Source organism: Rhinatrema bivittatum, chromosome 2 (assembly GCF_901001135.1).
Source record: "Rhinatrema bivittatum chromosome 2, aRhiBiv1.1, whole genome shotgun sequence".
Taxonomy (NCBI): Eukaryota; Metazoa; Chordata; class Amphibia; order Gymnophiona; family Rhinatrematidae; genus Rhinatrema; species Rhinatrema bivittatum.
This window is the reverse complement of record NC_042616.1, coordinates 4,607,142-4,620,042: the sequence shown is the minus strand read 5'-3', so window position 1 is coordinate 4,620,042 and position 12,901 is coordinate 4,607,142. Positions and strand designations below refer to the sequence as shown.

Genomic DNA, 12,901 nt, shown 5'->3' with positions numbered 1-12,901 from the left:
CTCTGTCGCCATTGCCATGCAGCAGATGCCGCCACCGTCACTGCCTTGGCCCACGGTCGGGAACCACTGCCACTTCCTTCTCTCTCCTCCCTCATGGCTGGGCTGCCGATGCTAGGATTTCCTGCGGCAAGGGCCGCCGACCAAACTCCACTTCCTGCGGCTGAGAGGCCACCTGAAACTCCTCTTCAGGCCGGAGCCGCTCCCGACGTAAGGCTTGCGTCTCCAGCCTCACCATGGTTGCTCTCCAGGGTCCTGCCTCCTTAGGCGCAAGGTCGCGCCTCCTCAGCTCATTTAAAGAGGCAGTCCTCTGGTTCCTCCTAGTGATGTCCCGAGCGAGTTCTTCCTTGGCCCTATAAAAGTGTCCTGCAGTCTCTTGAGCTTTGCCTTTGCAACAGCTACTCTTGTTCCTTGTTGTCCTGGGCATCCTAGCTTCCGTGCCTTCACATTATCTTCGCTTGATCTCTACCTGGTACCGACTATCGCCTGTCTGACCACGCTGACCTCTCCAGACCTGACCTTCGCCTGCTTGACCACGCTGACCTCTCCAGATCTGATCTTCACCCATCTGACTACGCCATCTTCTCCAAGCCTGACTCCGCCTGCCTGACCACACTGCCCTCTCCAGTCCTGACCTTCGCCTGCCTGACCACGCTGACTTCTCCAAGCTTGACCTCTGCCTGTCTGACCATGCTGACCTCTCCAGACCTAACCTTCGCCTATCCAACTATGCCATCATCTCTCTAGGAGATCCTGCGAGGCCCACCTAAGACCAGGCGGCCCGGGTAACCCAGGGCTCAAACTGAGGGTACCCCGGATTGCTATTGGCCGAAGCTCCAGCTAGCCTCTGTCTCCTCCTGTGCTCCACTCCTGGTGGCAGGCGCTCCCTGGCTCCGACCGGGGAGCCTACCCATCCTGCACCATGCCAAGGGTCCACCTCCTGGTGCAACAGGTTGCAAAGGCCATGGGACTTGGCAGAGTCCTGCGCTCTGCTGGCCATTCCTGGTTTGGCGTCCAAGGGTACTGGAACAGCAGCAGTGCCTTGAGGCCCTGTCCTCCTCCGTGGAGCTTCTGCACGCCCGACTGGATTCCTACCCTGGGATCATTCAGAAGCCTCAGTTTACTCTGGAACAGGTGGTAGCGGATGTAAACCACCTTCCTAACCGACAAGACTTCCTGAGCCGGCTAAACGTCCCATTACCTTCTTCAGTGGCCCCCGCACCACTGGCACCCATCCCAGGCCGGGCAGTTATCTCTTTACTAGCACCACCTCATTACTCGGGAGATTCCAAACAATGCCGGTTTTTTTTTTAACCAATGTCAGATGCAGTTTACTCTACAATCTGTGCTGTTCCCGGACGACTTAGTTAAAACAACGTTTATCATGTCCCTTTTGGATGATAAGGCCCTTGCCTGGGCTTCCCCACTGTGGGAACGCTCCGACCCTATGCTTTCCAGTCTTCCACAGTTCATGTCAGCTTTCAAACAAGTCTTTGACGAACCTGGCAGGCTTCCCATGATGGGTTCCGACTTGTTACAAATGAGACAAGGGACCTGCTCCTTGTCCAAATATGCAATTGAGTTCTGCACATTGGCCACGAAGCTGAACTGGAAAGGGAGCAGTCTACATGCCATTTTTCTGGAGGGACTGGCACCTCGACTAAAAGATGAACTCGCTGCACGGGAAATCCCTGCATCCCTGGAGGGTTTAATTAACTTAACAGTAAAATTGGACCGACAGCTCCTAGAGAGGGCCTGAGAGAGTTGATCTACTTTGAGAACCCGCCCGAGGGCTCCACTTCCCTCCGTTGAGAACCAGCCACTGTTCCTGGAGAGCTCCAACGAACCTATGCAACTGGCCGTGTCCATCTATCAGAAGAGGAAAAATCCCGTCGTTGCCAGCTCGGCCTATGCCTGTATTGCGAGAACCAGGGTCACCACTGTCTTCAGTACCCTGAGAAGAGGGAACCATCCCGGTGCCAAGAAATCATGGGTGCGGTGGCCCTTGGTCTAACTACCACATCGCCTTCGCTTCTACTATCAGCCTCCCTGGAGCAATCTTCTACCACTTCGCCATTCAGGTTCTAGTGGATTCCGGTGCTGGGGGGAATTTTATCCAGCAAGACCTTGTGGACCAATACCAGATTTCCACGTGCCCTTTGACCCCACCAGTGGCTCTAGCTTCTATCCATGGAAAATTCCTTCCAGAATTGGTGACTCAGGTTACACATCCTTGACCCTACGGGTAGGAACTGATCACACCGAGCTCATTACCTTCTACGTCCTTCCCAAAGCCGTGAACCCGGTTATACTAGGCCTGCCGTGGCTGCAAAAACATCAGCCACAGTTTGATTAGGCCTCAGCTGACCTTATTCAGTGGGGTCCACAATGTGCTGAGAACTGCCTTGAACCAGCGAACTCCCCTCATGCCTTGGTTGTGGCCACCACCCTGCCTAACCTCCCGAGTCCTAGTAGGAAGTCTCAGGAGACTCAGACTGATTCAGATTTTCTCCACAAGAATCCTTCGAAGAAAGCCTCTCCACATTTGAAGGAACAAATGGCACACAGGACGATCGAATACGAGGCCTTAGAAAGGAAACACAAACAACCCATGATGGTTAAAGAAGAAGAAATCCAAAGTCTACAAGTCCTCCTACAACAAAGGAGAGCGGGACTGTCCCTCGATACACCCGAAGGTTCAAACACCCCATTTCCAAGCCTACTAAAGCCCTGTATGGGGGGCCTTGAGGAGGGGGTACTGTTGCAATTCCGCCCGTGGCTAGGGCCACAGGTGGCCTCTCACCTTCCAGCTACTCGGCACTCCGACGCCGTTGCCATGCGGCAGACGTCGCCACCGTCGTTGCCTCGGCCCGCGGCTGGGCCACCAATGCCGGGATTTCCTGCGGCAAGGGCCACCAACCAGACTCCTCTTCCTGTGCCAAGAGGCCGCCTGAAACTCCTCTTCAGGCCGGAGCCACCCCTGACTTCGGGCTTGCGTCTCCAGCCTCACCATGGCTGCTCTCCAGGGTCCTGACTCCTTAGGCGCAAGGCCGCGCCTCCTCAGCTCATTTAAAGGGGCAGTCCTCTGGCTCCTCCTAGTGACATCACTGAGGGAGTTCTTCCTTGGCCCTATAAAAGGGGAATGCAGTCTCTTGAGTTTTGCCTTTGCAACAAGTTTTCTTGTTCCTTGTTGTCCTGGGCTTCCTAGTTTCCGTGCCTTCACATTATCTTCGCTTGATCTCTACCTGGTACTGACCTTTGCCTGCCTGACCACGCTGACCTCTCCAGACCTGACCTTCACCTGCCTAACCATGCTGACCTCTCCAGACCTGACCTTCGCCTATCCGACTATGCCGTTTTCTCCAAGCCTGACCTCCGCCTGCCTGACCACGCTGACCTCTCCAGTCCTAACCTTCGCCTGCCTAACCACGCTGACCTCTCCAGACCTGACCTTCACCTATCCGACTATGCCGTTTTCTCCAAGCCTGACCTCCGCCTGCCTGACCACGCTGACCTCTCCAGTCCTAACCTTCGCCTGCCTGACCATGCTGACTTCTCCAAGCCTGACCTCCGCCTGTCTGACCATGCTGACCTCTCCAGACCTAACCTTCGCCTGTCTGACTACTCTGTCATCTCTCTATTTATTTTTATTTTATTTATTTAAAGAGTTTTTCTATACCGAGGTTTAGCTATAAGCCTTCACCCTGGTTCACAGTTACATCAACCTGTTACAAAAAACAGTGACCTGAGAGGAAAACAGAGGATACATTCGAGAATTAAGTAATTGAAATTAACAATGTTAAAAATAAACAAATTAAAAAGTTTAACAATTAACTTCAGGTGGAGAGAAAGATAACGTTTAACACTCAATGTGTTTATCATCAAACCATGTAGTCCATAGTTTATAAGGTGGGCCTCGCAGGATCTCTAGGAGATCCTGCGAGGCCCACCTAAGACCAGGCGGCCCGGGTAACCAAGGGCTCAACCTCAGGGAACCCTGGGTTGCTATTGGCGAAGCTCCAGCTAGCCTCTGTCTCCTCCTGTGCTCCGCCTTCTGCTGGAAGGTGCTCCCTGGGTCCGACCGGGGAGCCTACCAATCCTGCACCAGGCCAAGGGTCCACCTCCCAGCGCAACAGACATAGGTGCATACTTTTGGTGAGAGAGATACAGGCTATTTTATAAATTGTGCAGCTCCTGCCATACTCTTTGTAAAATAATTTTGTAATTTTACAAGTGCTAACTTACACACCCTGCAGAAAATTACCCTCCCTATGAGTAAAATTATGTGCATGTACAGGGAGGACAATATTCAGAGAGACATTTTACCTGCATACATTGATATTTCCTTGGGTAAATCAGCATTTCTTGAGTAAATGGCTTTTCAAAATTGACCTAGAAGAGATCTTACTGGAGGTGGGAGACAGAAGACCACAGAACTGGCAGTTTTATTGTCTAAGATTGTGAATGTTATATAGTAAATCGGCCCGATCAACATTGTTTGTAGGATGAGGTATATAAAAATCTTAAATAAAATAAATAAGATCAAGTGTGCCACTGACTTCGCCACAGCATTTTCCAAGTATTGCTATAGAACTTACAGTCTTAAATCTTCAAAATCAAAAGATAAATGCGTAAGGTGTTCCGGAATCTTTGCAGTGCATGGCGGCTGGTTTAGGTAACAGTGGCCTTGATGGACAATCTTCATCAATGGACGCCTAGAGAATGGATGGGCAACAGGTTTCAATAATCACTCAACATTACTCCCAGAAAAAAACAAAACAAACAAGCACGATGATTGCATACTTTCCATACCATGAATTAACAAAACCCCTCCCATATCACACATTAAAAACATGCATCCTGCATTAATAACACTGGTTCCACATCTTAAAATATTAACACCCCTAACATATCACACATGGATAACACCAATCCCACATCCCATATTAGTAACATCCCTCCCATATCATACACTTTTAATACCTGTACATCATATATTAACCCCTCCACATCATATGTCAACTCCTCTTTACTATCACACATTAATAAAACCCATTCCACATATATTAACACTTCTCCCATATCAAAAATTAATAAAATCAATCTCACATCATACATTAACACCAGTCCCACAACTTTAACACCCCTCATGTATCTCAATAACACTCCTCCATCATATTTTAACTCCCCTGCCACATCACACTTTAATAAAATCCCTCCCACATATATAAATAACACTTCTCCCACATCATAAATTAACATCAATCTCACTTCATACATTCATATCATCTTCCCATTTCTCACATTAATAAAACCTCTCTCACCCATATTATACTTCTTACACATCAGATTAATAACATTAATCTCACATCATACATTCATAATACCCTCCCCAATGGTGTCTTTAAACAGAAGTATTTTGGGTGAAAGCAATGTTGCAAGCCATGTTTAGAGGGGGGGCAAGCCAAAGTGACATTTGCATACATCAGGCCCCCGCTGTCATTAAACTGGCTATAAACGTTACAATAAGTAAAAGACCCAAGATCATTCTGTGCAATTTAAAAAATACCCAGATTGACAGGCTAAAGAGTAGCAAATCACCTGGACCGGATGGTATGCGCTCCAGGATTCTGAAGGAACTAAAAAATGAAATTTCAGACCCATTAGTTAAAATTAGTAACCTATCATTAAAATTATCCATTGTACCTGAATACTGAAGGGTGACCAATGTAACTCCAATATTTAAAAAGGGCTCCAGGGGTGATCCGAGAAACTACAGACCAGTTAGCCTGACTTCAATGCCAGGAAACATAGTGGAAAGTGTTCTAAACATCAAAATCACAGAACATATAGAAAGACATGGTTTAATGGAACAAAGTCAGATGGCTTTACCCAAGGCAAGTCTTGCCTCACAAATCTGCTTCACTTTTTTGTAGGGGTTAATAAACATGTGGATAAAGGTGAACCGTAGATATAGTATACTTGGATTTTCAGAAGGCATTTGGCAAAGTTCCTCATGAGAGGCTTCTAAGAAAAGTAAAAAGTCATGGGATAGGTGGCGATGTCCTTTCGTGGATTACAAACTGGTTAAAAGACAGGAAACAGAGAGTAGGATTAAATGGACAATGTTCTCAGTGGAAAAGGGTAAACAGTGGAGTGCCTCAGGGATCTGTACTTGGACTGGTGCTTTTCAATATATTTATACATGATCTGGAAAGGAATACGATGAGTAAGGTTATCAAATTTGCAGATGATACAACATTATTCAAAGTAGTTAAATCACAAGCGGATTATGATAAATTGCAGGAGGATCTTGCGAGACTGGAAGATTGGGTATGCAAATGGCAGATGAAATTTAATGTGGACAAGTGCAAGGTGATGCATATAGCGAAAAATAATGTTAGAACAATGTTGGGTTCCAGATTAGGTGCTACAACCCAAGAAAGAGATCTAGGTGTCATAGTGGATAATATATTGAAATCATCAGCTCAGTGTGCTGCAGCAGTCAAAAAAGCAAACAGAATGTTAGGAATTATTAGGAAGGGAATGGTGAATAAAACGGAAAATGTCATAATGCCTCTGTATCACTCCATGGTGAGACCGCACCTTGAATACTGTGTACAATTCTGGTTGCCGCATTTCAAAATAGATATTGTTGTTATTATTTACTCTCTCGGTTAACCTTTTAAGTACCAACATTCCACAAGTGGAACATTTTTCATATGCTTTTAATTACTTGCAAATTTTTTGTACCATATTTATACCATATTTGGGTCTAGTTAACTAAGATATGTAAAAAGGGGCATCAGGAAATAATTCCTTCAATGAGCAGGATCTAAAAGGTTAATAGAAGGACTAGGGGGCACTCCATGAAGTTTGCATGTGGCACATTTAAAACTAATCGGAGAAAGTTTTTTTTCACTCAACGCACAATTAAGCTCTGAAATTTGTTGCCAGAGGATGTGGTTAGTGCAGTTAGTATAGCTGTGTTTAAAAAAGGATTGGATAAATTCTTGGAGGAGAAGTCCATTACCTGCTATAGCCATTACTAGCAACAGTAGCACATCAAGCCCAGCATCCTGTTTCCAACAGTGGCCAATCCAGGCCATAAAGAACCTGGCAAGTACCCAAAAACTAAGGGCCTCATTTTCTAAAGTATCGCAGGCCTGCGATACTTTAGAAGATGAGGGGCAGGGGGCCGAAACGGGGGGCGGGCCTGCGCTAGCCGGCAGCGATCGCACCGTCGCGGTGCGATCGCTGCCGGTTTCGCACCCAATAGTGCCACCATAGGAGGTGTAGCTATTGGGAGCGAAATAGGCAGCGAAAAGGCACTTACCTTTTCGCTGTGAGCGCCGTCATCGCGGAGTTGGCCCCGGCGACGCCCCAACTCCTCTTCCGGGGCCGACTCCGCCCTGATTTCAGTAGCGCAGGCCTGCAATAGCCTTGGAAAATAAGGCCCTAAGTCTATTCCATGCTACTGTAATAGCAGTGGCTGTTTTCTAAATCTGCTTAATTAATAGCAGGTAATGGACTTCTCCTTCAAGAAGTTATCCAATCCTTTTTTTAAACCCAGCTACACTACCTGCAATAACCACATCCTCTGGCAACAAATTGTGCGTTGAATGAAAAAGAACTTTCTCCGATTAGTTTTAAATGTGCCATATGCTAACTTCATGGAGTGCCCCCTAGTCTTTCTATTATCTGAAAGAGTAAATAACCGATTCACATCTACCCGTTCTAGACCTCTCATGATTTTAAAGATCTCTATCATATCCCCCCTCAGCCGTCTCTTCTCCAAGCTGAAAAGTCCTAACCTCTTTAGTCTTTCCTCATAGGGGAGTTGTTCCATTCCCCTTATCATTTTGGTAGCCCTTCTCTGTACCTTCTCCATCGCAACTATATTTTTTTTAGATGCGGCGATCAGAATTGTACACAGTATTCAAGGTGCGGTCTCACCATGGAGCGATACAGAGGCAATATGACATTTTCCGTTTTATTCACCATTCCCTTTCTAATAATTCCCAACATTCTGTTTGCTTTTTTGATTGCCGTAGCACACTGAACCAATGATTTCAATGTGTTATCCACTATGACGCCTAGATCTCTTCCTTTGGTGGTAGCTCCTAATATGGAACCTAATATTGTGTAACTAAAACATGGGTTATTTTTCCCTATATGCATCACCTTGCACTTATCCACATTAAATTTCATCTGCCATTTGGATGCCCAATTTTCCAGTCTCAGAAGTTCTTCCTGCAATTTATCACAATCTGCTTGTGATTTAACTACTCTGAACAATTTTGTATCATCTGCAAATTTGATTATCTCACTCGTCGTCTTTCTTTCCAGATCATTTATAAATATATTGAAAAGTACGGGTCCCAATACAGATACCTGAGGCACTCCACTGCCCACTCCCTTCCACTGAGAAAATTGTCCATTTAATCCTACTCTCTGTTTCCTGTCTTTTATAGCCAGTCTGTGATCCATGAAAGGACATCGCCACCTATCCCATGACTTTTTACTTTTCGTCTCATGAGGAATATTGTCAAATGCCTTCTGAAAATCCAAATATACTACATCTACCAGTTTACCTTTATCTACATGTTTATTAACTCCTTCAAAAATGTGAAGCAGATTTGTTAGGCAAGACTTGCCTTGGGTAAAGCCAAGCAAGAGCTTTTGTGTGTGATTGAGAGCTTGTATGTATGTGACAGAGCATGTGTGTGTTTGAGAGAGATGTGTTTCTGTGTGTGAGAGACAGACTGGTGAGGAAGATGATTGGTGTCTTATGAGAGAGACAGACTAGTCAGGGAGGTGACTGGTATGTGTGGAAGAGACAGAGACTGGTTAGCGAGGTGAGTGGTGTTTGTGTGTGAGAGACAGACTGGTCAGGAATATGACTGGTGTGTGTATGGGAGAGATAGAGACTGGTCAGGGTGGTGACTGATGTGTGTGTCTGTGTGAGAGAGACAGAGTGGTCAGCGAGGTGAGTGGTGTCTGTGTGAGAGAGACAGAGACTGGTCAGGAAGATGACTGGTGTGTGTGTGGGTGTATGAGAAATAGAGACTGGTCAGTGAGGTTGCTGGTGTCTGTGTGTGAGAGACAGAGACTGGTCAGGGAGATGACTGGTGAATTTGTGTGTGTGTGAGAGACAGAGACTGGTCAGGGAGGTGACTGGTGTGTGTGTGTGTGTGTGTGTGTGAGAGAGAGAGAGAGAGAGAGAGATTGGTCAGGGAGGTGACTGGTGTGTGAGTGTCTGTATAAATAAATAAAAAATTGAGAGAGACAGAGCCTGGTCAGCAAGGTGATGTGTGTGTGTGTGAGAGAGAGACAGAGTAAGACAGAGACTGGTCAGGGAGGTGACTGGTTGTGTTTGTGTGTGAGAGACAGAGACTGGTCAGGGAGGTGACTGGTGTGTTTGTGTGTGTTTGAGAGACAGAGCCTGGTCAGGGAGGTGACTGGTGTGTTTGTGGGTGAGTGGCAGAGACTGGTCAGGGAGGTGACTGGTGTGTTTGTGTGAGAGAGAGACAGACTAGTCAGGGAGGTGACTGGTATATGTGTGTGTGAATGTGAGAGACAGAGACTGGTCAGGGAGGTGACTGGTGTGTGTGTGTGTGTGTGTGGGATAGACAGAGACTGGTCAGGGAGGTGACTGGTGTGTGTGTGTGTGAGAGAGACAGACTGGTCAGGGAGGTGACTGGTATGTGTGTGTGGGAGAGACAGAGACTGGTCAGGGAGGTGACTTGTGTGTGTGTGTCTGTATAAATACAAAAAATGAGAGAGACAGAGACTGGTCAGCAAGGTGCCTGGTGTGTTTGTGTGTGTGTGTGTGTGAGAGACAGAGACTGGTCAGGGAGGTGACTGGTGAGTTTGTGTGTAAGTGACAGAGACTGGTCAGGGAGGTGACTGTAGTGTTTGCGTGTGTGTGTGAGAGACAGAGACTGGTCAGGGAGATGACTGGTGTGTGTGTGTGTATGTGTGTGAGAGAGAGACAGAGACTGGTCAGCGAGGTAACTGGTGTGTGTGTGTGTGTGTGTGTGAATGTGAGAGACAGAGACAGGTCAGGGAGGTGACTGGAGTGTGTGTGGGAGAGACAGAGACTGGTCAGGGAGGTGACTTGTGTGTTTGTGTGTGTGAGAGAGAGAAAGAGACTGGTCAGGGAGGTGACTTTTTGTGTGTGTGTGTGTGTGTGTGTGAGAGAGAGAGAGAGAGAGAGAGCCAGAGCCTGGTCAGGGAGGTGACTGGTGTGTGTGTGTGTGAGAGAGAGAGAGAGACAGAGAGACAGAGACTGGTCAGGGAGGTGACGTGTGTGTGTGAGAGAGACTGGTCAGGGAGGTGACATGTGTGTGTGTGTGTGTGTGTGTGTGAGAGAGAGAGAGAGAGAGAGACTGGTCAGGGAGGTGACTGGTGTGTGTGTGTGTGAGAGAGAGAGAGAGAGAGAGAGACTGGTCAGGGAGGTGACTGGTGGTTTGTGTGAGGAAGAGATACTAGTTAGGGAGTTACTGGTCTGTGTGAGACAGAGACTGGTTGTGACTGGTTGTGGGCGCTAAGGAAGAGGACTGTGAGGACAGAGCTTCAGTAGCCACTGCTGCTTCTGGTGAGTGCTGTTGGCCTGCAAGGGAAAGGAGTAGGAGAGTTGCTGGAGAGGGTAAGTAAAGGTGGCTTTTTAAGTTTATTTTTCTTGATTGACTGCCATTTAATTATTGGGTATTATGTGATGTCTGTTGTTTAGAAATATTTTATTGATATTTGGACAATTTTTAATAATTTTTATGAGTTTTTAATTGTTGGATGTTATTCTGTTTATCAGCTGTTTTGTAACATTTATTAGTATAGTTTTACAATTATTTCTGAGTGGGGCTCTATCTATAGCAGCTTGGCTTGCTGTTTTCCCAATAGGAGGTGTATTAGTGTTTAGGGCCTGGTTAAATATTTGTAGTGGTAAATTACTGTCTTTTCATAAGGAGGGGTATTGTGCCTGCCAGAAAAGAGAAATTGTTTTGCTTTTACTGAGATGTCATCAGAACTAGAATATCTTTTTGTATGGTAAGTTGTACGGGTAATGCCCTAGTTCTGCTTTGCACCCATTCAGGCCGATTCAGTAAAAGTCGCGGGAGAGCAGGCAAGCGCCCGCTCTCCCGGCGCGCGCCCAGGCCACTCTCCTCTGCGCGCAATTCAGGGGGGAAGAATTTGCTAATGAGGGCCCGCGGTAAAAAGAGGCGCTAGGGACACTAGCGCGTCCCTAGCGCCTCCTTTTTGACAGGAGCGGCGGCTGTCAGCGGGTTTAACGGCTGATGCTCAATTTTACCGGCGTCGTTCTCAAATCCGTTGACAGCCACGGGTTCGGAAAATGGACACCAGCAAAATTGAGCGTCTGTCTTTAGACCCATGGGCCACAGGCTGATCTAAATTTTTTTTTTTTTAATTTTGGGGCCTCCGACTTAATATCGCCATGATATTAAGTCGGAGGGTACACAGAAAAGCAGTTTTTACTACTTTTTTATAGACTCCCCGGTGCCGGCAGAAATTAACGCCTACCTTTGGGCAGGCATTAATTTCTGAAAGTAAAATGTGCGGCTTGGCTGCACATTTTACTTTCTGTATCGCGCAGGAATAACTAATAGGGCCCTCAACATGCATTTGCATGTTGCGGGTGGTATTAGTTTCGTGGGGGTTGGATGCGCGTTTTCGACGAGCTATTACCCCTAACTGTATAAGGCGTAAAGCTAGCGCGTCGAAAACGCACGTCCAAATGCCGGCTAACAGTGCGCTCCGGTGGAGCGCACTGTACTGTATCGGCCCGATTGTTGTTCCTGAGCATGCAGAATGTATATTTACATTTTACCCCGTGACGGTCACATGTTCAGTGTCCAGGACCACCCCCTGCCTGCTGGATAGGTTTGATAGGGGGAAAGTCAGTCAGCCATCTACACAGGAAGCACACGGCAGGAGGCTGGTGGTGGTGGGAGACGTCTTACCACATAGCCAGGGAGCTCCCGCCCTCCAATGCCATCCCTGGTTCTCAGAGGAGGGGTTGCATGAGGGCAGTTCTTTATTGTATCACTATGCATTTTTAGATTTATTTATTTAACACATTTGCAGCCGCTAGTCCCCAGAGCTTAGCGGGTAACAGGATAACATGCATAATGTAAACAAAATAAGATACGGTTGCTATCACGAAGATAAAATACAAATGCCAGACAGACATAAAGTTACAAACATCACAAACAAGCAAATGAGAATGAGTATAAAATGCGCCACCTGGTAAGATGGCAGAGCTCTCCCCCCGGACCATTGGAAGAATTTTTAGGGTAAATGCTGGAGTACAGATGTCAGGAGAGAACGTATACCTACCGTTTTTTTACATCGCAGTAGGCACACTCATCATTGTAGGATACGGCATTACTGGCGCAGAAAAGCATCATATTATCCTTACAAGTCTTTCTGTTTAGCTTAGCGCAGTCTGGTTCCTATGATAAATCAGAGGACGTGAGAGATCTGAGTACCTGCATGTCATCCCCACGTTTATCACCTATGCTGAGCTGAAGGCCCAGAGAATTGGCAGCCCCTTTCCTCTGTCACTTAGCATGAGCTCGGTATTTTGAAAGCAATTTCCCCAGTTAAGCTTGGACAAACTGTGCAATGTAAAAATCCCACCATGCTGACTGGCCCTGATGCAGCCAGGAAAGTTTTTATCCAGAGCGGTGCCATTTAATCTGCAAAATTAGCAGGATAAAAGCTGTTATTCAGCGTTATCCAGCTAAGATAGCTGGCCGACTGTAGGACTGGCTTAAAGCATACCTAAAGTTACTTCCTGAACATACCCAGATCAGTCCAGAAAAGTGGGTTGTGTATCCCTACCAGCAGGTGGAGTCAGAGAACAATTAGACCTTTGGGCACT

The 12,901-nt window shown here is 46.8% G+C and overlaps 1 long non-coding RNA gene across 1 annotated transcript in view; it reads right to left on the bottom strand.

Annotated features, from left to right (window-relative positions):
• Nucleotides 1-12,419, bottom strand: part of LOC115086011 — a 31,956-nt gene extending 19,537 nt beyond the window's left edge. The window contains exons 1-2 of the long non-coding RNA XR_003855007.1: nucleotides 12,355-12,419; nucleotides 4,596-4,712 (exon numbers count right to left, since the gene is read on the bottom strand). This is a non-coding gene — a long non-coding RNA (uncharacterized LOC115086011). The remainder of the gene's footprint in view (nucleotides 1-4,595; nucleotides 4,713-12,354) is intronic.
• Nucleotides 12,420-12,901: the final 482 nt, after the last annotated feature.